Genomic DNA, 19,786 nt, shown 5'->3' on the forward strand with positions numbered 1-19,786 from the left:
AACAATAATAACAAATAACTTGTTATTTTCTCTGTGGTTTTATTGCGCTGGCCTGGAGTCAGGCGTTGGAGCTCGTAGTTTTTAGAAGGCAATTTTCAGAAAAAAAAATGGTGGAAATAATGAATATTTGAATGAAAGAAACTTCGTTAAAATCATCAATGATCAAAATTTTTAATTGTGCCAAATTACACACAAAATGCACACAGATTGGCATTACACACAAAATGCACAAACAGGCAAAAATTGCACACATTTTGTGCAATTACACACACATTGGCAACGCTGATTAAAAGTTTTATCGGCTTTTAAAAACTTTCACTCTGAGTTTCCTCTCATTGTCCAAATTTCTTTCTTTAAATGTTTGCACTGGTGTAAACGTAGCTAAAAAGCGCTGCTTATTCTGAAAAATAGTTCTTCATGGGAAATTTTCCATTACACACATATTTGATAGTTACAGCAAAATATTTTGGTTATACTCGACCAGATTGGATTAGTAACATAATTTAACTAAGTTTTAACGTGTTTTACTAACTCATAACGAGTAAGTTCGTACAAAAAATAGCTGTCTACTAATCACAACATATATATTATTCGTTACTATTTGTTACCAGAGTGAAATGCTAAAAAGTCACATTTCATGCGCTCCATACCTGACGGTCATGGGCGTTATCAATTGTTGTTTCTTATCAATTGGTTTTAATAATTACCTGCCACATACTACGAAAGCTTTCAGTTTAAGAAAGATTAATAACATTCTTTAGCAAACCAAACATTGAGAAACAAAGACATTGTAATAAAAATATGTTTACGGTCACGGTTAACCGTCAAATTTTACCTGGTTCTTAAAATCCAAATAAACGGTTCGATTAACAAATAAACGATTTTCAATTATTCAACTGTATATGATCTTTTACTATGGGCAATTGCCTCTCTCTCTATCTATCTATCTATATCTATATCTATATATATATATATATATATATATATATATATATATATATATATATAGCCTATATACAGGGTAGTAGGTAACTCCACCGATACACTTTGAGGGGTGATTCCTTATATGAAATTGAAGAAAAAAGTTCTAATAAAAATGGGACGAAAAACGTCTCCTTTCAGAGTTATGAACCGCCGAAAATTCGAAAATTCACGTTTCGAAACGCTCTGCCTTAGAAACTACAGGACCGATCCCAAGCGGTTTAAGGAATTACAAAGGAACTAGTATGCGCTGTATCTAAATATCCATGTTCTACGGTGGTCCGTTATCGGCGAAACGAACTGTAAAAAGGAAGTTGAGGTATAGGAATACTCCTTTAAGTACTAATGGCGTGTTCGTTTCGCCGATAAAGGAGGATGTTAAAACATGGATATTTAGATAGATCGCATACTAGTTCCTGTGTAATTCCTTAAACCGCTTGGGATAGGTCCTATAGTTTCTGTCAGGGCGTTTCGAAACATGATTTTTCGAATTTTCGGCGGTAGAAGACGTTTTTCGACCTATATTTATCAGAACTTTTTTCTTTCATTTCATATAAGGAATCACCTCCCAATGTTTGTCGGTGGAGTTACCTAGTACCCTATATATAGTATGGCGCTACATTCGTTGTACAAAAGGAGATGAGTGATTCCTGAAAGTAAAACAAACAAAAAAGTTACAACTAACATAGGGCGAAAACCCCATCGTTTACGTGTTATAGGCTGCCAGAAACAGGAAAAAATGAATTTTAAAGGTTCATAGCTCAAAAACTATGGGACCTACCGTTGTCGGGTCAAGACTTCACTTAGGAACTAGTATGTGCCCTGTTCAAAAATGCGTGTTTCAGAATCCTGAAGTGCTTCCACAACAATTTTTATATAGGGAGTTTGACTACGGGCCTATGATATAAAGTATTCTCCAATTACGTCTATAAAAATTGTTGCGTGAGTACCTTAGGATTCTAAAACATGTATTTTTGGATAGAACCCATACTAAATCCTAAGTGAAGTCTTAACCCGACTACAGTAGATCCCATAGTTTTGGAGCTATGGACCTTTAAAATTTATTTTTCATGTTTTTGGCAGCCTATAACACGTAAACGATGGGGTTTTCGCCCTATGTTTATTGGAATTCTTTTGTTTGTTTTACTCTCAGGAATCACTCCTCAGCTTTTGTACAACGAATTTAGCGCCATACTATATATAGCTATATATATATATATATATTTGAAAGTTATCAATCAATCAGATTGCACCAAGAAATTTTATTTACCAAAGACATGTAAGTCATAACCAGAAAATTTAAGATTCAAACTATAATATTATTAATGCTTATCAATAAGTTACAATAAATACGTTTCAGGTTTCAAACCCAACATTTGAAGCTAGAGATAGGGATCAACCAATCAGATTTCAACAAAGATAGCATTCCATCGATGGCCATAGACTATGAGTTATGATCAAAGTTCATTGTTTAAGGAGATATGTTAGGTCAGCATCCTCCAATGTGAGTTTTCGCAATCTTTTAGTTAGGAATTGAGTTGAATTGAAAAGATTGGGATGGGTGCGCCGACGACGGAGGACTTTTAGCACCCATCACTAGGTAGGACGACACACAGTAAACGCGAAGAGACACAAACTCACACAGCTAAGAAAACGTACTGTCCGTAGAAGAGGAGGTCATAAGAAACACACTAAAACAGTCACGCAGAACACCAGACTTTTTAGCTTAGGAAGGACGTAAGTTAGATCACCCAAATTTATCATAATCCTAGAGAACAATTACGAATTTTTATTTATTTTTTGACAATCTCAAAATTTAAGGGTGGATCAAATGTACTTCTCCCAGTCACAAGGTATCATGCTAATGGGACAATGGGACCTTGCATTCATCCATATGGTTATATTACAATCTATCTGAGTGAACTTTACGCACCACATTCAAAATTTGTGCCTCATGCTACGGTAATTCAGTTTTCCGAAAAAAAATTACATTTCCCGCCGAATATAAAGTTTAACTTCTGATAATATATTTTTCTATTCTGTATTAATAAAATGAAAACAAACAGGACCAATCAAATTTAAAAACTATTAATTCATATCCTTGAGAACCTTTACCAAAATATATTCTTCATAATCCCCAAATTTAAGAGTTATCTTCTCAAATTTAATACCAAAGCATCAATGTACCCATATCTTATGAAAGAGATTTGACTTTTTCATTCATACATAGAAAGTATAATACACAAAAACTTTATCAAAGAGAATATGATGGACGAAACATCCAAATGTTGAATTTGTGACCATTTTTTTCCAGAATCCTCTCTGTATTCGAATTAATATTCTTAAAACGCGCTTCTTACTCGCCTGTCTTCAATATAGTTTGAGCCTAAAAGTAAGCATGAAAAGGAGGAGCTTTCGTTTTAAACAAAACTTATTTTAACGTGCCGTTTTATTTCTTCCTCCACTAACAAATACTAGAGTATAATACTACAAACCTCAATATCTACTTCAAGTATCAAATTGCGGCAATTTGCAGAATATGTCGTACTCCTAAGAAATGGGCACATTCTCTTATAAACTTAAAAAGTACTATTGTCTACGAAACGAGAAATTCCGAATGCAAGGTGAGAGTAGAGACGAGAAACATATTTTTGAATTCGATCTAGACAAGAAATTTCACGAGGTTCGGGAACAACACTAGTTCACCCAAGGCTTAAATATTAAACAGTTTTGCTGTCACATAATTCATAATTAAAAAAAAAAAAAAAACAACTATAAATTGATAAGGTAATCGCACGAACATAACGAAAAGAATTTATCAACGTTTAAATTTCGAAAGTCATTACACGATATACTTCAACAACAAATGTGGTTTAGATCTTGTTATTTCACGCTTTTCGTGAAACACGTGTGACGAATTCTGATAGTTTGTAAATGAAAATAAGAACAAAATAGGACCTAAATTTAATTCATAAATTTAGAAAACGAGAACGAATTGAGATGAGACTAGAAGGAAGTCTTAGAGAATCCATACTTCTACAACATTTACCTCACAAGATGAGAAAACTCGTCTCTCGTCTCTTGGGCAACAGTATTGAAGAAAAACAGCGTAGTACCATACATATTTTATGCCCGAAAACTTGTGTTCAAGCATAGGAATATTAATAGCTTTAACAGTTTGTGCCTTTAAAACGCAGAATTTATTAATCTAGGAAAAATTAATAAAATCAGTTGATTTGTTAGCGTAATATGTTGGTTCTTAAGTGTTAGTTCAATTAGATTCAGTCTTCTTCACTTTTGAACGGAATTTCGTCTGTTTTGGCTAGAGAGAAGCATACTACATTCTAAAATGTATCTTTGGTGGACACACACAGGCTGAAAGTTTTAGGGTAATATCTCCATTATAAGAGCCAGTTCTTCTTTCTAGTATAGAGAAATAAAAAAAAAATATTCGTTGTCTTTCGTTAGAAGACAAAGAATTGTAAAAGACAAAGACGTTAATCTATTTTGAAAGAATCAAAACAATAGTTAGGATTAAGATTCTATTAGACAAAACGACTTGGCTAGATGGCCCACCCACTATCGGTTTACGTTAATACAACACAATATTTGCATTTTAATTTGCGATAGTAGCCATAGCAATATATAATGCTTTGTGTTGTTGATTGCTTTGTGTTGCGTTGCGATCCGCAAATTTTGTGCAAACACCTAAAGAATGTGACCCTAGGAAGACTAGTGCTTCACGGTGTCACTAGAAGACTGAGCAAAGAGTGTCACAATAATGTCAGTTAAGTATTGCTCTTGATTTTATTGCTAAAAGAATATTTTAGTAATAGTAATAATAAAAATAATAATTTCACCCTGGCTACAGTTCCGAAATTAATTACACTTGAGATGTGTATCACCCCAAAAAACTTATGCACTCCTGATTACATTTACTATAAGTATTAATGTTTATTTCAGCGAAAAACATACTAGCACTAATAAATAATAACATTATAATAACAAGGACTGTACATTATAATAAAAGTACTATTGTCTACGAAACGAGAAATTCCGAATGCAAGGTGAGAGTAGAGACGAGAAACATATTTTTGAATTCGATCTAGACAAGAAATTTCACGAGGTTCGGGAACAACACTAGTTCACCCAAGGCTTAAATATTAAACAGTTTTGCTGTCACATAATTCATAATTAAAAAAAAGACAACTATAAATTGATAAGGTAATCGCACGAACATAACGAAAAGAATTTATCAACGTTTAAATGTTCGAAAGTCATTACACGATATACTTCAACAACAAACAACAACAGGCCCGTACTGGGATACTAACGAGGACGGTGGACAAGTCTACTAAAAAGGCGCATATATAAACGCATATATATATATATATATATATATATATATATATATATATATATATATATATATATATATATATATATATGGGTGCCATTATATATCAAAATCACCAAAATTGTTTTAGTAATAAAATTTTTGTCAAACAAAATTAAGCTAAATATGTCAACAACTTACTATAGCTCTATGGCCTATGGACGCAATAGGTTTAATGCCGAGTAATTGAATCCCTTTCTACTTTATACTTCTATCTCTGTGAGATCCATCTTAATGTTATTCTCTCATCTTTGCCTTGGCCTTCCTAATTGTCATTTTCCTATTTGGATTTCCAGTTAAAACTTTGAAGGCGTTTTCACTTTCTTTCATTCATGCTACATCACCTGCTTATTTGAGCCTAGTAGACTTGATGACCTTAGCAATGTTTGATAAACGGTATAAATTATGTACTTCCACGTTATGAAGTTTCCAGCGTTCCCCATTCCCGTTCTCCTTGGAGTCCAAATGATCGTCTCAGGATGGTGTTCTGAAATACTTTCAGTCTGCGTTTTCTCCCTTAGAGTACGCGACAATGTTTCGCAACCATACAACACAGCAGGCATGATTGTTTTATATACAATTTATATATATAGTTTCATTGTTTATTTTATATATTTTAAGCTTCAAATTCCTCAACAGAATTCGCGATGACAAAAGATTTTTAACTGAATAATAAAATGAAATCCCTGCTTTCAGTCGACATCAAATTTCTTCGTGATTATGGCTTTGGACTGTTAATAGTGATCCCCGAGGCTTGAAAGTATCCACTATGTAGAAAGTATTACAGTGAAACCTCTACTAACGGACACCTCTATAAAGCGGACACCTCTCATAACGGACATATTTTGTAATCCCCAAACACTGTAATAGGAAAAAACCATGTTGACAAACCTCTCTAAAGCGGACACTCTCTAGTACGGACACGGACAGTCTTTTCTGTCTCTTATAGGTATTATTTACCTCCATATTACGGACACTCTGTAGAAACAAGTTGAAAAGTACAGAAAAAAATACATTTTCAGAAATGCATACATGTATCACCAAGGAAGCATTGTAATAACATTTTTCCTCGTCAACTGGCTGTTCAGAAACTCAGATGAAGCATCTTTGTTTAACAACACCCTCATATCCTTTGCTTACATTTCACTCCCACCCAACCTGTTTTAGAATCAAAAGTGATTGACAGTTGCCTGCCATTTGGGATGACACGTCATTCTACTGTTCCGTTGGAATCAAGCAGAAGACATGTTTGGTATTTTTTGTCCGCGTATTCGCATATTGTCTTAGTGCCTCTATTTGTAGACGGAAATTTTTTTAAGTCATTCTGCATCGAATAAGCAATAAGGTATAAATTGTTGTGAGCTTTCGAAATGCCACGAGAAGCGCTAATGTTAAAATCGAATTGATTGAATTTTCGAAGAATACTGAGGTATGCGAAGGATAGCTGAAATTTTTTAATCGGTAAAACACAAGCACCTCAGATAATATAAAACCAAGACAAGTTAATAAAGTTGTGGTGTGAAAATGACAATGAAAATAGTGTCTCATTGCTTTGAACAAAGTTGGTGTGCAAGTGAATGTTTTTATAGAGTGCGGAATGAAAAAAATTCCTGTGTTAGGGTCGATGCTAAAAGCTAAGAATTTTGAGGTAGCAACAGAAATGAATGTTTCAGATTTCAAGGTCTCGAACGAGTGGTTAGAGAAGTTTCGGATTAGACACAAAATTTCTTTCAAAGGGATTTGTGGAGAATCCGCAGATGTCGACATGCCCACAGTCATAGAACGGTTTGATAAATTACCTTCAATAGTTTGTAATTACATATCACCTTATTTACTAATTTACGTAAGAAAATATCGAAACCTCTCTAAGATGGACACCTCTCCATAGCGGACAATTTTTGATTCCCTACGGCTGTACGCTTTAGAGAGGTTTCACTGTATTTGGTATTTTAATGCGTTCTAATTTGCAGTATTACGATCCCGACAAACTTCCAAGTATATAGTTATCTCTGCATTTAGTTCGAAACTCTTACCCCTACAAGCGTTAATTAAGCGATTAAGCGATTTCTGCATTTATTTCTATTGTTCTGTCATCCCCCATTATATTTATCATCAGCATACGCCATAATCACGTAAATATCATTCAACTCAAGGATGTGATTGCTGTCGTTGATTTTCCTTATAGTGTACCCCAAACCAAATTTGAATAATAATGGCGACAATGTATCTCCTTGTTTCAGGCCATTCTTAACTACAAATCTCGAGAAAAAAAATGTCCCTACTCGGATCTTACTTTAGGATGCATTTAGACATATCTTAGTTTATCTAACTAACTTTTTCGGTATTCCAAATTCTGTAATAGTGTTGTACAATGGCTCCCAACTAACCAAATCGTAGGTCTTTCTAAAATCAATAAATAGCAATTTGATGTGCCGGGATATTGTATTCCCATTTCTTTTCGAGTATTTGTCGAATGGTAAATATCTGGTCGATAGTTAATCGACTTCATCTAAATCCGCACTGATAATCTCCAATACTTTCATCTGCGTATGGAATCAATCTTTCTAATAAAATGTTTAAGAGAATTTATAGAATGCTGACAGAAGAGAAATACTTCGATATTATTACGGTCAGTTTTGTAGCTTTTCTTGTGAATTGGAAATATGATTGATTTTTTCCACTCTTGTGGTAATTCCTCTTTGTTCCAGATAAGGAGAATGAGTTTGTGTATTTTTTCAGTTTTTTCCCTCTAGCTAAAATTAAGTCAGCCAGAATTTCGTCTATACCCGGAGATTTTTATTTTTATTTTTTTTTAAATAACGATTTCTATTTCTGTTTGGTAAGGTTCTGTTATATACGGTTATGCTGTACCATTTCAATTTCTCCAAGAACATTAGTTTTAAGCTGTAGGTTAAGCAAACCGACAAGGAAATGTTTTAATTTATTCAATATGCTATCTGTATAAGCAATAATTGTTCCGTAGGCTTTATTAATACACTAGCATATATTACCCGCTTCGCTGGGTTGAAATAAATAATTTAAAGTGTTTATCTACCTCCCCTACGCTGTATCCTCCCCTCCCTAACTATCACAGCTGAACTTTGATTGAAACAGCATCAAAAGGGTCAATGTTTCTCTCATCGACCCCAAAAACTATGGATTCAACATTAATATGGAATACCGAATTATGGTCATTTTTGATCATTTTTAAATTTCTCTTTTCCTCCCCCTTCCTATGTTCATTGTCAAAGTGCATAGCCTAAAGTAATCCCTGACCCTAAACTCATTTATCTTTAAAATTTGTTTGAGATCGGTCGGGTGGTTCAAGTGTTATGAAGTCACAAAGGCAGTCATTTTTATTTTATATTCTTACATATATATCTTTCCCTCCCCCTCCTCTTCGTTGGCTCATCAAAGTGAAACGATAAAAAAAACACCGATCCTAGAGGGAAAAAACTGAAAAAAATACACAAACTCATTCTCCTTATTTGGAACAAAGAGGAATTACCACAAGAGTGGAAAAAATCAATCATTTTTCCAATTCACAAGAAAAGCTACAAAACTGACCGTAATAATATCGATAAGTCTCGATCCTCATGTATGTTGAAAATTTGATCGAGATTGGTTGGGTGGTTCAAAAGTTATTAGGTTTTATTAGTTTTCATTTATACGTCCCCCTTCCCTCCTCCTCCACTATCACCTACCGTTAAAGTGAATATTAAAAAAATGTTTTCAGATCCGAACCTCATGTATCTTGAAAATTTGATTGAGACCGGTCGGACAGTTCAAGATTTATTAACTTACAAAAAAAAAAAAAGTCACTTTCAGTCTTACATAAATTGATTTATATATATTCCCCCTCCTTCTCCTCCCCTACGTTGCTCCGTCAAATTTAAATCATAAAAACGATCCCAGGCCTGAACCTTATCTATGTTGAAAAGTTGATCAAGATCGGTTGACTGGTTCAGGAGTTATTAAGTTTTATTTATTTTTTATACCCATTCCCTTTCGTTCTACCATCAAAGTAAATAGCCTAAAACCAGCCCAGTCTCGAACCTCATCCATGTTACAAATTTGATCGAGATCCGTCGGGCAGTTCAGGAGATTTAGAGTTACAAACATAGTGATTTTCAGTTGTATATATATGGATAAGCACAAGGTTGATCCTTTCTTGAATTCGTTTATACTTTTATAGTTATCCCGAATATATTTGTTTTTTACTATTATCTTCAAGTTCATTAATTTTAGTCTTCAAAAAATCTCGTTTATTTGCTCTAAAAGTTTTGAAAATTTTCCGCCAGATGACAACGAAATTTTGTGTAGTTATCTTCTTCGGAATTTGTGAAAAAAAGCTGTTACGTCTGTTTCTCTTCTTTGCTAGTTTAGTGAATTACTAGTCGAACCATGGTTTGCTCCTACGTATTTCCGCATGCCCCATTTGTAAGTATTCTCCTGAAATTTTAATGCTAAATGTAATTTCAACCCAAGTATACCAAGAATCTTCTAAAACTGAGAATCTGAGGATCAGTCTGGACACCTCTCACCTGGAGTTCCTTCGTGGCAAAGCGGTTAGCGTACGCGCCTTTGGCGTGGGAGACCTGGTTCGATTTCCGGCGGGGGTTCATGTGGTTCGGATCCCAAGTTAATCACTAGCAAATATCGTACCGTCTCATATAGCCTCAGTGCTGAAAGGGTCATTAAACTCAAAATCAACTCAACTCAACTTTCTCTTGGCTTTCCTCTAATTTCTTTAAATTAAACCGCTCTGTTTTCAGATATTGAATATTTTCTTTATTCAACGATAGTCTCTCTATCTCTCTTATTATAGATGCTACCACATACTAATCAGTATCACAGTCAACTCCTCTGAACGACCGAACATCAACTGTGCTAGACTGTTTTCTTCTGTTTACCAAAAAGTGTTCAATTTGATCGATCTGGTGAAGTCCAAGGATATTTATGAATGTCACGATGTGTGAATTTTTGTAATCTTCAAGGTCAGTTTTTGGATATTGCAAAGTTCACGTGTTTAACGATGTTCTCATAACTTTCCTTATGCAGACTTTTATTCCCTATAATAGGTTTGAAAATACCCTCTCTTCCATACCCTGCATTGAAATCTCTTAACGCTAGGAACATCAGAGGGGGGGTGGGGGGACTCGGAGGCTCATAAATTATTTTTGTTACATTTTCCAACATTTCTAATTGCATAACAAATCTGAAAAAAAAATATTGTCAAGCTTGACCCCATTCATCATAAAAGGTACTTCCTTAATTTTTAGTGTTTTGTTTTTTCTGTTTGTAAATAAAGAAACTGCTGTGGGCCTCAGAGCCCCCCCCCCCCTATTAGTACTAAGGGGCTATTCGCCGCATACGCTAATTGTTATATTCCAGTGTTTTGGCTATTTATTTCATTTTTCTTTGAAATAAATTTGGTATTATAACTTGCAGGGGTACTCTGAGCTTTTATTCTGGTGCAGTGTTGCCAACTGCACATTATAAAAATTTAGTATAGGCCCTATACATTTTTTCTGATTTTTTTGGGCACTTAATATTTTATTTTCTATTGGTTTATTCCTTCAAACCTTCTAATACGTAAATATGTCACTTTATATTTTATTCATCAACACACACATTTATATATATATATATATATATATATATATATATATATATATATATATATATAAGATAATCAAGTTTCAATAGTGATTGAAAAGAACTATGCTGCTGCACCTCTGGTGTTATCTAGTATTTTTAATCATAGAATCTACAAGCACCAGCCTGAAACACTGACTGAAGACACATATTTCATAGAAAATTGTCAGTTCGTTATTCTGTGACTGTGACTGTGTATGGAAATCTGCAGTAGCATTCAAATAATGGCAAATCGTGCTCTTCGCCAAAGTTCAATTGAGAAAGAACATAAAGAACTTTTAAACGAATCTGACATAGAAGGTAGTGAGCTCGAATATAACCAGGTGGAAATTACACTGTCAGATTTTGAAGGAAAAAACAGTGATTTGAACATTTTATTTGACAATGCAAATGGAACTAATGGAAGCAGTTTTACGTTTCTTGCAATGAATCCCTTGTAATATTCATGATGTTGTAGTGGTGTTAGTTTACTAAACTGACAGACAAGTCGTAGCTTGTTTGCTTACTTTTACATGTTCGTTCCATAGGTGCAAAAAACCTGACGTTGTGCTACTAGAAAAATTGTAACTTATGTTGTAACACTGCTTCTCTGGTGACATTCCATATAGTGTCCAAGGAACGTCCATCAGACTGTCTATCTTTTCGCGGAAACAAAATTTGAAAGAATTTCGCCATTCCAAGGATAAGCGGAATGGAATTATAAAAGATTAATACTGAATTGATTGGAATACTGAAGTATACCCCACTCTTCCCCATTCTACCCCACTTTACTGCACCTCCACCAAAATGCTTTTAGAAGCCGCCTTTGTACATATACTACACTGTACGAAGTTGCTATTGATCTGTTTGATAGTTCATTTACACAAACAAATAAAATAAATAGGTCATAGTTACTGACATAACTAAAAAATGGTAATTTGAACAATTTCACTCTAATAGTTGGCGACACTGTACTTAGAAACCTATTAATCATGGAGAATAAAAATATATGATGCCTTAGAATCCCAAGTTCATGCCAAACAAGATAAATTATTTTCCGTGAGAAATAATGACCTATATGCTGTGGGCATCAGAGCTCCCCCCCTTCTTCGTTGGTGTTCCATGTAACCCAAAAATATATTGGTGTTCCTAGGGTTAATTGAATTTTCATATGGTATTGCGGGAGTTGGTCAAATATCCATTATATTCCTTCGTAAAACTAGTCTTTTACATCGTTATCCTTATTTTCTGTTGTGGCATGTACATTTGAAATTATAATATCAGACCACTGAACCTTAAGAGAAGTAAAAGAAAAATCTATCATTAACAAATTCAACCCATGTAATTGCTGATATTATTCGTTTGTGAACTAAAAGCCCTGTTCCTAGTTGATAGTTTTTAATTCCTTCACCCTAAAAGAATGTAAAATTTCCGGACATTTCCTTCCCATCTAATTTCCTGATACCCTACTAGGTTCATCCTCTATTTTTATTCTATTTTTATAACTCACTCGTTACGGATTTTAACGCTCCTGCCTTATAAAGACTTCTTACATTCCGGTTTCTAAATCTCATGTCCATTTTACTTTGCTGAGTTCGTGCCAAGTTATCAGTCCTGATCCAAAGATTGATCCAATGTATCCGAACTTTTTTTCTTCTAGAATGAGGTTGTTAATCTCATACGAAATCCCCAAGCTGGAGAAACATCCCTTGTCTTTCTGCAACTGCTTATTCGGTATATTCACATCAACCTCTATATCTAGTTGCCTTCTCCTCGACCAAAAACCTGAGGATTCGCCATGGTGACAGGAAGACTACATTTCACGAAAATTAATATAGCTATATTTTAGAAATTCAATAGGCATTGATAATCCGAACACTGCTTTAAAGCACACAGGAACAATTAATATGATCGGATATGTGGATGCGTATTAAGCCTGTGTAAGCTTGTATGCTGTAAAAATCGTAAATTAGAAACAGAGCCTAATGTCAATGTATTATTTCATGAATGCATCATACGTTTGACTCAGACTGTCCCTACTATTCTTGATTTCCCACAATGTTTTGTTTTATAGATACGTAGCTTTATACATATTTTTGTAAGTCATTATTCTCTTTACCTGTTCTCTGACAGTAATAACTGTATGGATTTTTAATACAAAACTGGTATGCAGAAGATTTTTTTAAACATATTGATATTTCGCAGGCACTTTATGTAAAGGGCGCCTTGTACCCTTCACAGGTTCTTTATAAGCAGCCACTATTTGAATTTATTATACAAACCTGGTATAAAGAACAACTAAAACGACTTACCTATAATGTGTTGTTTCCCAGGGCGCATTGTATAAAGCGCGCACTGTATCCTGGACGAGTTCTTTAAAAACAGTAACTGTAAGTATTTATTGTACGGAACTTTGGTATACAGAAGAATAAATAAAACTGTTCATTTTTGATGTGGTTTCGCAAGGGCGCACTGCACCTTTCTCTACCAATAAAACTGGAAGAATTTATTATTAAAAATTTCTACCTTTATTTATATTGTGATCTTTCGGAGGGCGCACTGGTATATGTCCCGGTATTCCGGTGGGCCAGCATGGGCCTACTGTACACTACGTACTTAGAAAATTGTATTACCTCAAAAGAAAAGAAAAAAAAATAATAGGTACGTGAAACCTTTAGCTACTATTTTATATATATGACTTTCAACGCTGCACATTATTTGGCAACGCCACACTATTTCTGCAGCGATTATCACAACACTCAGAAGACCTAATGATCCACTGTTTTCAACAAAGCAATAGCAAATTATGCTAATTTCGTATAACCATGTATAATATTTGATTCATTTAACAAGTCTTATCTAACATTTCAATAGCTAAAGGATCACGGATACAATTCCTGTTGCTCCAGGGCCTAAAATTCAACGAAATCACAGCTCCACACTGGTAAAAATTTTATATAGTATAGAAAAACTTGTTTAGTCAGCATTTGTTTAGACATATAATCAGTGTTTTGTCCAGTACATCATGTTTACCTGCGACCCCCAAAAATTATTATTATTATTATTTAGGAAAATTTTGGCATCCAGAGCAAACAAAATTAAAGGCACATTAGGATACATATTTAATTGTATTGTATTAAACCATAAAATACAGGAAACAAACCGGTAAGAAAAATAGTCACATTGGAAGAAAAAAGTCACTTTTTCTTACATAAGAATTTCACTGTCATTTTTCCGTGATCATCACGGTGTCTCAGTCTGTTTTCTGCCGAGGCAAATACACCGTTATACCAGGGCTGTTCCTTTGACTTTCTACCAACTTCAAAACGCCTTTACTTTCTGGCCAGCAGGGGTTGGGCTAAAATCTTGCAACGGACCCATATTTATATTAACGTGAAGCTAATTTTTCACAGTAGTGGGAGCTAAAGACAGTCTGTTATCTGTTTTCAATATGTTGTAGTCACTGATAAGTCTTTGAACATCGGAAGAAGGTGGTTTCAAAGCAACAAATCGGGCTAGACTTGTTGACAGAGCATGAAATGTCTGATTTCTACAGATTTTCATGAGAAGGCTTTTAGCGTCCAGACCTTTCAACATACTACACGATGATGCCTCTCTATATTGCATTGCGAACTGCAAAAGATCTGTATCAAGACAAATAACTTTGTGGCATTCTCTTAAGGCATCATCAGTTACATCCTCTTGCAAAACACGCAAAGGCTCCAAAGCAACAATACTGTCTTCATGCAGCAAACGCTGACTAACAAAGTTAATTATGGAATCCAGGCTTCGTAGCCTACTACAGTAAAATCTCTTTTCTCACTGACATATTTGTTATGGGATTTATTGCAACGTGTGTTACGATGAAGTTGATAACCATGTAATGAGTACTGTATTTCTCCGTTGACGTTCTCTTGCACACGATCATTTAAAAACTTTTTTTTTTTCATCCGCCTAGCAGAGGTTTCTCTTTCATAATCTCCAATTTTGCTACAGTTCTATTCTTATTTGTTATTATGTCCAAAAGAAACATGTCATCACTCACAAACTTCTGCTGGCAATTCTTGAAAACATATAGAGCGTCTGTCACAAGACACAGAAGATGGAGGCGATCTACTTCTATCCATTTACGCAGATGACCATTGGCTTCATTACATACATGGCTTTCCGTTTACAAGTAAAGGCAGCTTGGATAGCAATTTTTTAGGAGAGTAGTGAGCATACTGAATGAAAATTTTGTCCACCTGACGTCAAAATATTCTGGGTAGTGCAAAACTTCTAAGTTATTTTCTGAAGCTACCATCGTTAAACCTTTCGTTCGCTGCCCTGAAGAGTGATAGAAAACACACAGTCCAGATGCTGCTTATATGAGAGATGAAACTTCTTGGACATTCTTGGTGACTTTCCATGCTAAATTAATGCGATGGGCAGCATACCAAATTTTCAACAGAGGCAACGTTTCACCTGAAGCAATTCTTTCATCAGTTAACAATTTCCACATTCTTTTGTGTTCTCCTGTATTCATGTTTTCATTATCAGTAACTATCGAAGTCACTCTGGGAAACATTACTCTTTCTACTGATTTTCGTAACGCTGTGCTTCGGCTAAATTTTTGGCGGTTATTGATGTATGTTATCTCTGGTAGTACATATTTCTATAACGGGTTCAAAGGATTGTGTAATTTTTATCTACAAAACAACACATTTCATTATATCGGAAAAGTGTAATGTCCTATTGAAACAACAGATAAACGTGCAGTTAGTTGCATATTTTAAAACTATATGAATGCAACCGAAAACGTTTGAAAACTAATATAGTTAAAAAGCTCCTTCACCTCAAAATTGGCAATGGTTTTCCCTGCCATCTAGGAGACACCTATACGTATTAACTCTGGCTTAATGTCATATACTGGCAGTTATATGGAATTGAGTAACCCCCCATTGCATAATGAATGTATTGAATCAGTAAGACTTAGTTTGACACACTAAATGCTTTGAAATGTATAATCCGAGAAAAGTAAGGTACTCACATTAATACCACTCCACACTTTAAGAATTACAGTTCCACACTCCTTTCCTACAGTTCCACAAAGTGTGGAGTACTCCACTCAATTTTAGGCCCTGTGTTGCTCTACAATTTTTTTTTTTTTTTTTTTTGTACACTGAACATCATGTCGAAATTGAGAAACTGACAAATTCAAACGTACTAGACTGTGCATACTGGTCCAGTACTGTGAAAATTGGGCGTTATGACCATTTATTCAGGTTTTCTGTGCTATATGGCCGTTCGAATTCTGGCCGTTTAAATTTTTGGGTGCTCTGGCTGACTATTTGGCCGATTTTTTCGTTTTGATTTTTAGTCCAGTGCATTTAGGCAGTTTTTGAGCCAAACCTGGACAAATATTTTAACAAAGCGAAACTACTTGGGTTAGGTTCAGTATGCTTTCCAGAATAATTCCTAAAAATTCCCACCTTCTCCCTCCTTGGGAAAATCCACCATCTTGGATTCAATATGGCTACCAGACCGAAACATCGGCTTACATTTAAATGACAATATATACTCACAGTATTAAGCTGGAAACTTTGTTCTTGTGTCAGTTTGAAGATAATAATATAAACTAACGAATACAAGTTTACATCAATCTATGTATTGCATCAATATGGCAAAATGGTGGACATTACGTTAAAAAAATATATAGTCATTCTAGTTTGCGATAATGTTTTATTGGCATATAACTCAGAAACTAATCGAGATATTAAAACATGCCTCTAAATAAACGTGACAGAGCATAATCGTAGTTTTCAAACGATGAGCTTATGTCGGTCTATCTTAAAAGGTAAAGGAGCTAGTTGAAATTTTGTGACACTGGGTGTGCAATTTTCGGCACATTATTCTCAGGTGCCTGCTATAATGGTTTCGTGTGCACTCACATGTCTCATCTATTTGACTTGTGATACTTGCTTTAGGTTCTTAGAGCATAAAAAATATTTAGTCAGATAACTTAAATATGGTCAGTAAGTCTGCCATTTTGGATTCAATATGGCGTCCAGATGAAGAGGCCAATGTAACACTTAGACATCAATATCCTATTACAGAAGTAAGCTGAAAAATTCGTTCTTTTCGTCAATTTCTAGATAATAGTTATTTACTTCTTACCTATCGTTGTCATATTAAAATATGGCCGTTATTGTTACAAAAGATCATTTTTGTGATTTCTAAATGCTGTATCAATGACAATTCTTTCTGCTGCAAAAGACATTGAAAAACTAAATCAAAGAATAGTTTTCGTAACCTTTGATCAGCCAATTTGCCATGAAGCCTTTGAAATTCTGTCGTCGGCTGCACCTGGAAGACCCTTGTCTCCAGTTGCAGTCCGTCTGAGAGGATTTCACCTCTTAATGTCTTTTCTTGGTTCAGTCAGTATGATTGTGGGAGTAAGTGTCTTAGAAGACTATCGGAATACAGTGTATGCAAGTAACATTATAATTCAAACGATGAGTTATCGACAATACTCAAGAGTATTACGTGCACATTTTCTCACCCAGCAAGCTTTGGCTGAACTAAATTTTGACCTATTAACTGTAGATGTTATCAAGCATCAGTTGGATACCATATCCATTGGCGGACTGAGCCATGGACGAAAATTAAGTAAGTCCACAGTTGCTAATGGATAAACTCTACGTTAGCTATAACTAAGGTTGCTGATAACAGAAACAGTTGTGAAGTGTTAAATTCTACTTTAGATCAGCATGTAGAACTCCGATGATCGAGTGGTTACACGTACACAATCCCTCCCATAAAGATTCGCCCGATTTATTGTCTCTTGCTAATGGATTGGTTGCTAATTGGTATAAACTGTGATTCGGCTAAATAAGTTGACCTCCATGAATAACTGAAATCTATGACTGGTAAATTATTTAACAGTATTCATCTTAAGAGAAAAAAACACAGTTAAAACTTTTGGAAGTATGACAAAAGTATGAAAATCAGTGAAGACGTCGTAAATGTTAATTCTACCCAGTGGTGTGCACTCTGATGAACAACTTGCACTATATCTTCGCTTTGAGCTTGCAGCTTGGTCTCTGGCACTTGTTGAAGAATGGATTCTTAAAGAAGGATAGAGAAAATCCGCTCTCATTCCAGTCCTAGATAGTTATTCAAAGTCAGAGCATAGCTTTCCTATGTCCAATTTGAGAGTTACACCATCGATGGAGGGTACTATTGCTTACAATAATTTGGCAAGAAAATCAAATATATAACAAATAGTGAAGAAATATGTTACATACGTTATAAGCTAAGACGATATGGATGTGACAGTTGTGTTTGATGGTTACAGTAAGTTTTACTAATTGCGCATGCTCTTTCTCAGAATGATATTTACATGTTTGCCGCAAGCAAGGGGGAATATCCTCAGAGACTATACAGTAGCAAAACACTTTAATAATCTTTAGGTCAGGTGAAGGACTTCATGTTTTTTTCTTCATGCCGCAACGGGATGCGACACTACTTCGGCTCTGTATGGAAGAGAGGGAAAGCCAAAGATTTCATAAGCTTATGAATGATTCAGTACTACGAACGAAAGTTACTCTTTTTAACGAAGAACAATCACTGAATGATATTGCAGAGGATGGAGAAAAGTTTCTTTGTGTAGTACATACTAGAAAAGTTACTGATAACCTGAATCAGTGTAAGCTCTACTTGAAAACTGGAGTGAAATTGAGCGTTACAAGTAGCAATTTCAATCTAACTCTTTTCCACCTACCCCAGGCTCAGCAAGACAATATTCATTAAAATTTTCTTACAAGTTCACCAGTGGAATTGAGTAAATCTACATTTTACACAATAGGAATGGAAACATTAGGACGTAAAGTTAATGCCAATACCAACTGCGAAAGAAAATACTCCACCAAATCTTTTTCGCCTATTATCTTGTAACTGTATAAAAGGATGTAATAATAATAATTGTGAATGCAGACAAAGTGGATTGTACTGGTCTAACACGTCTGGATTGTGTACAGGACATGGTTGCAGTAACAGTTTGACTTCAGTAGATGAAGATGATGTAGAAGATCCTTTCAATACAGGATATATGTTGATTTTTATAATTCGCAAGATCATACACACAATTCCTTACAAAAATTAACATACAATATTCCTTATGTAGCATTCTGGTATATGTTGTAATCAACAAACAATTTCCACAAAATATATATTTGTATAGACTAGCACAATTACTCTGTTACTGTCATGCAAGAAAGTTATATTTTCCGTTAAATTTTCAGTTACCAAGTGTGCAGTTAAAAAAATGGTATATGTGCAGAATTGTTCCTTGACCATTGTAATTGCAAATTTATTTGTCATTCATACAGCATTTAGAAACCAGAAAAATTACTCTTTTAGGACAGTGAAGGCCATATTTTAATATGGCAACGATTGCTAACAAGGAATATGGCAACGATTGGACTATCTAAATTATTATCTAGAAATTGACGAAAAGAACGAAGTTTAAAACTTCTGTAATAAGATATTGCTGTCTAAGTGTTACATTGTCCTCTTCATCTGGACGCCATATTGAATTCAAAATGGCGGCCTTATTGACTATATTCAGGTAATCTGACTAAATATTTTTATGCTCTAAGAACCTTAAGCAAGTATCACAGATCACATGAAACATTTGAGTGCATAAGAAACCATTATAGCAGGCACCTGAAAATAATGTGCCGAAACTTGCACATCCAGTGACACAAAAATTTGATCAGTTCCCTTACTTTT

The sequence above is a fragment of the Thermobia domestica genome, chromosome 2 (assembly GCF_964235325.1).
Source record: "Thermobia domestica chromosome 2, izTheDome1.hap1.1, whole genome shotgun sequence".
Taxonomy (NCBI): Eukaryota; Metazoa; Arthropoda; class Insecta; order Zygentoma; family Lepismatidae; genus Thermobia; species Thermobia domestica.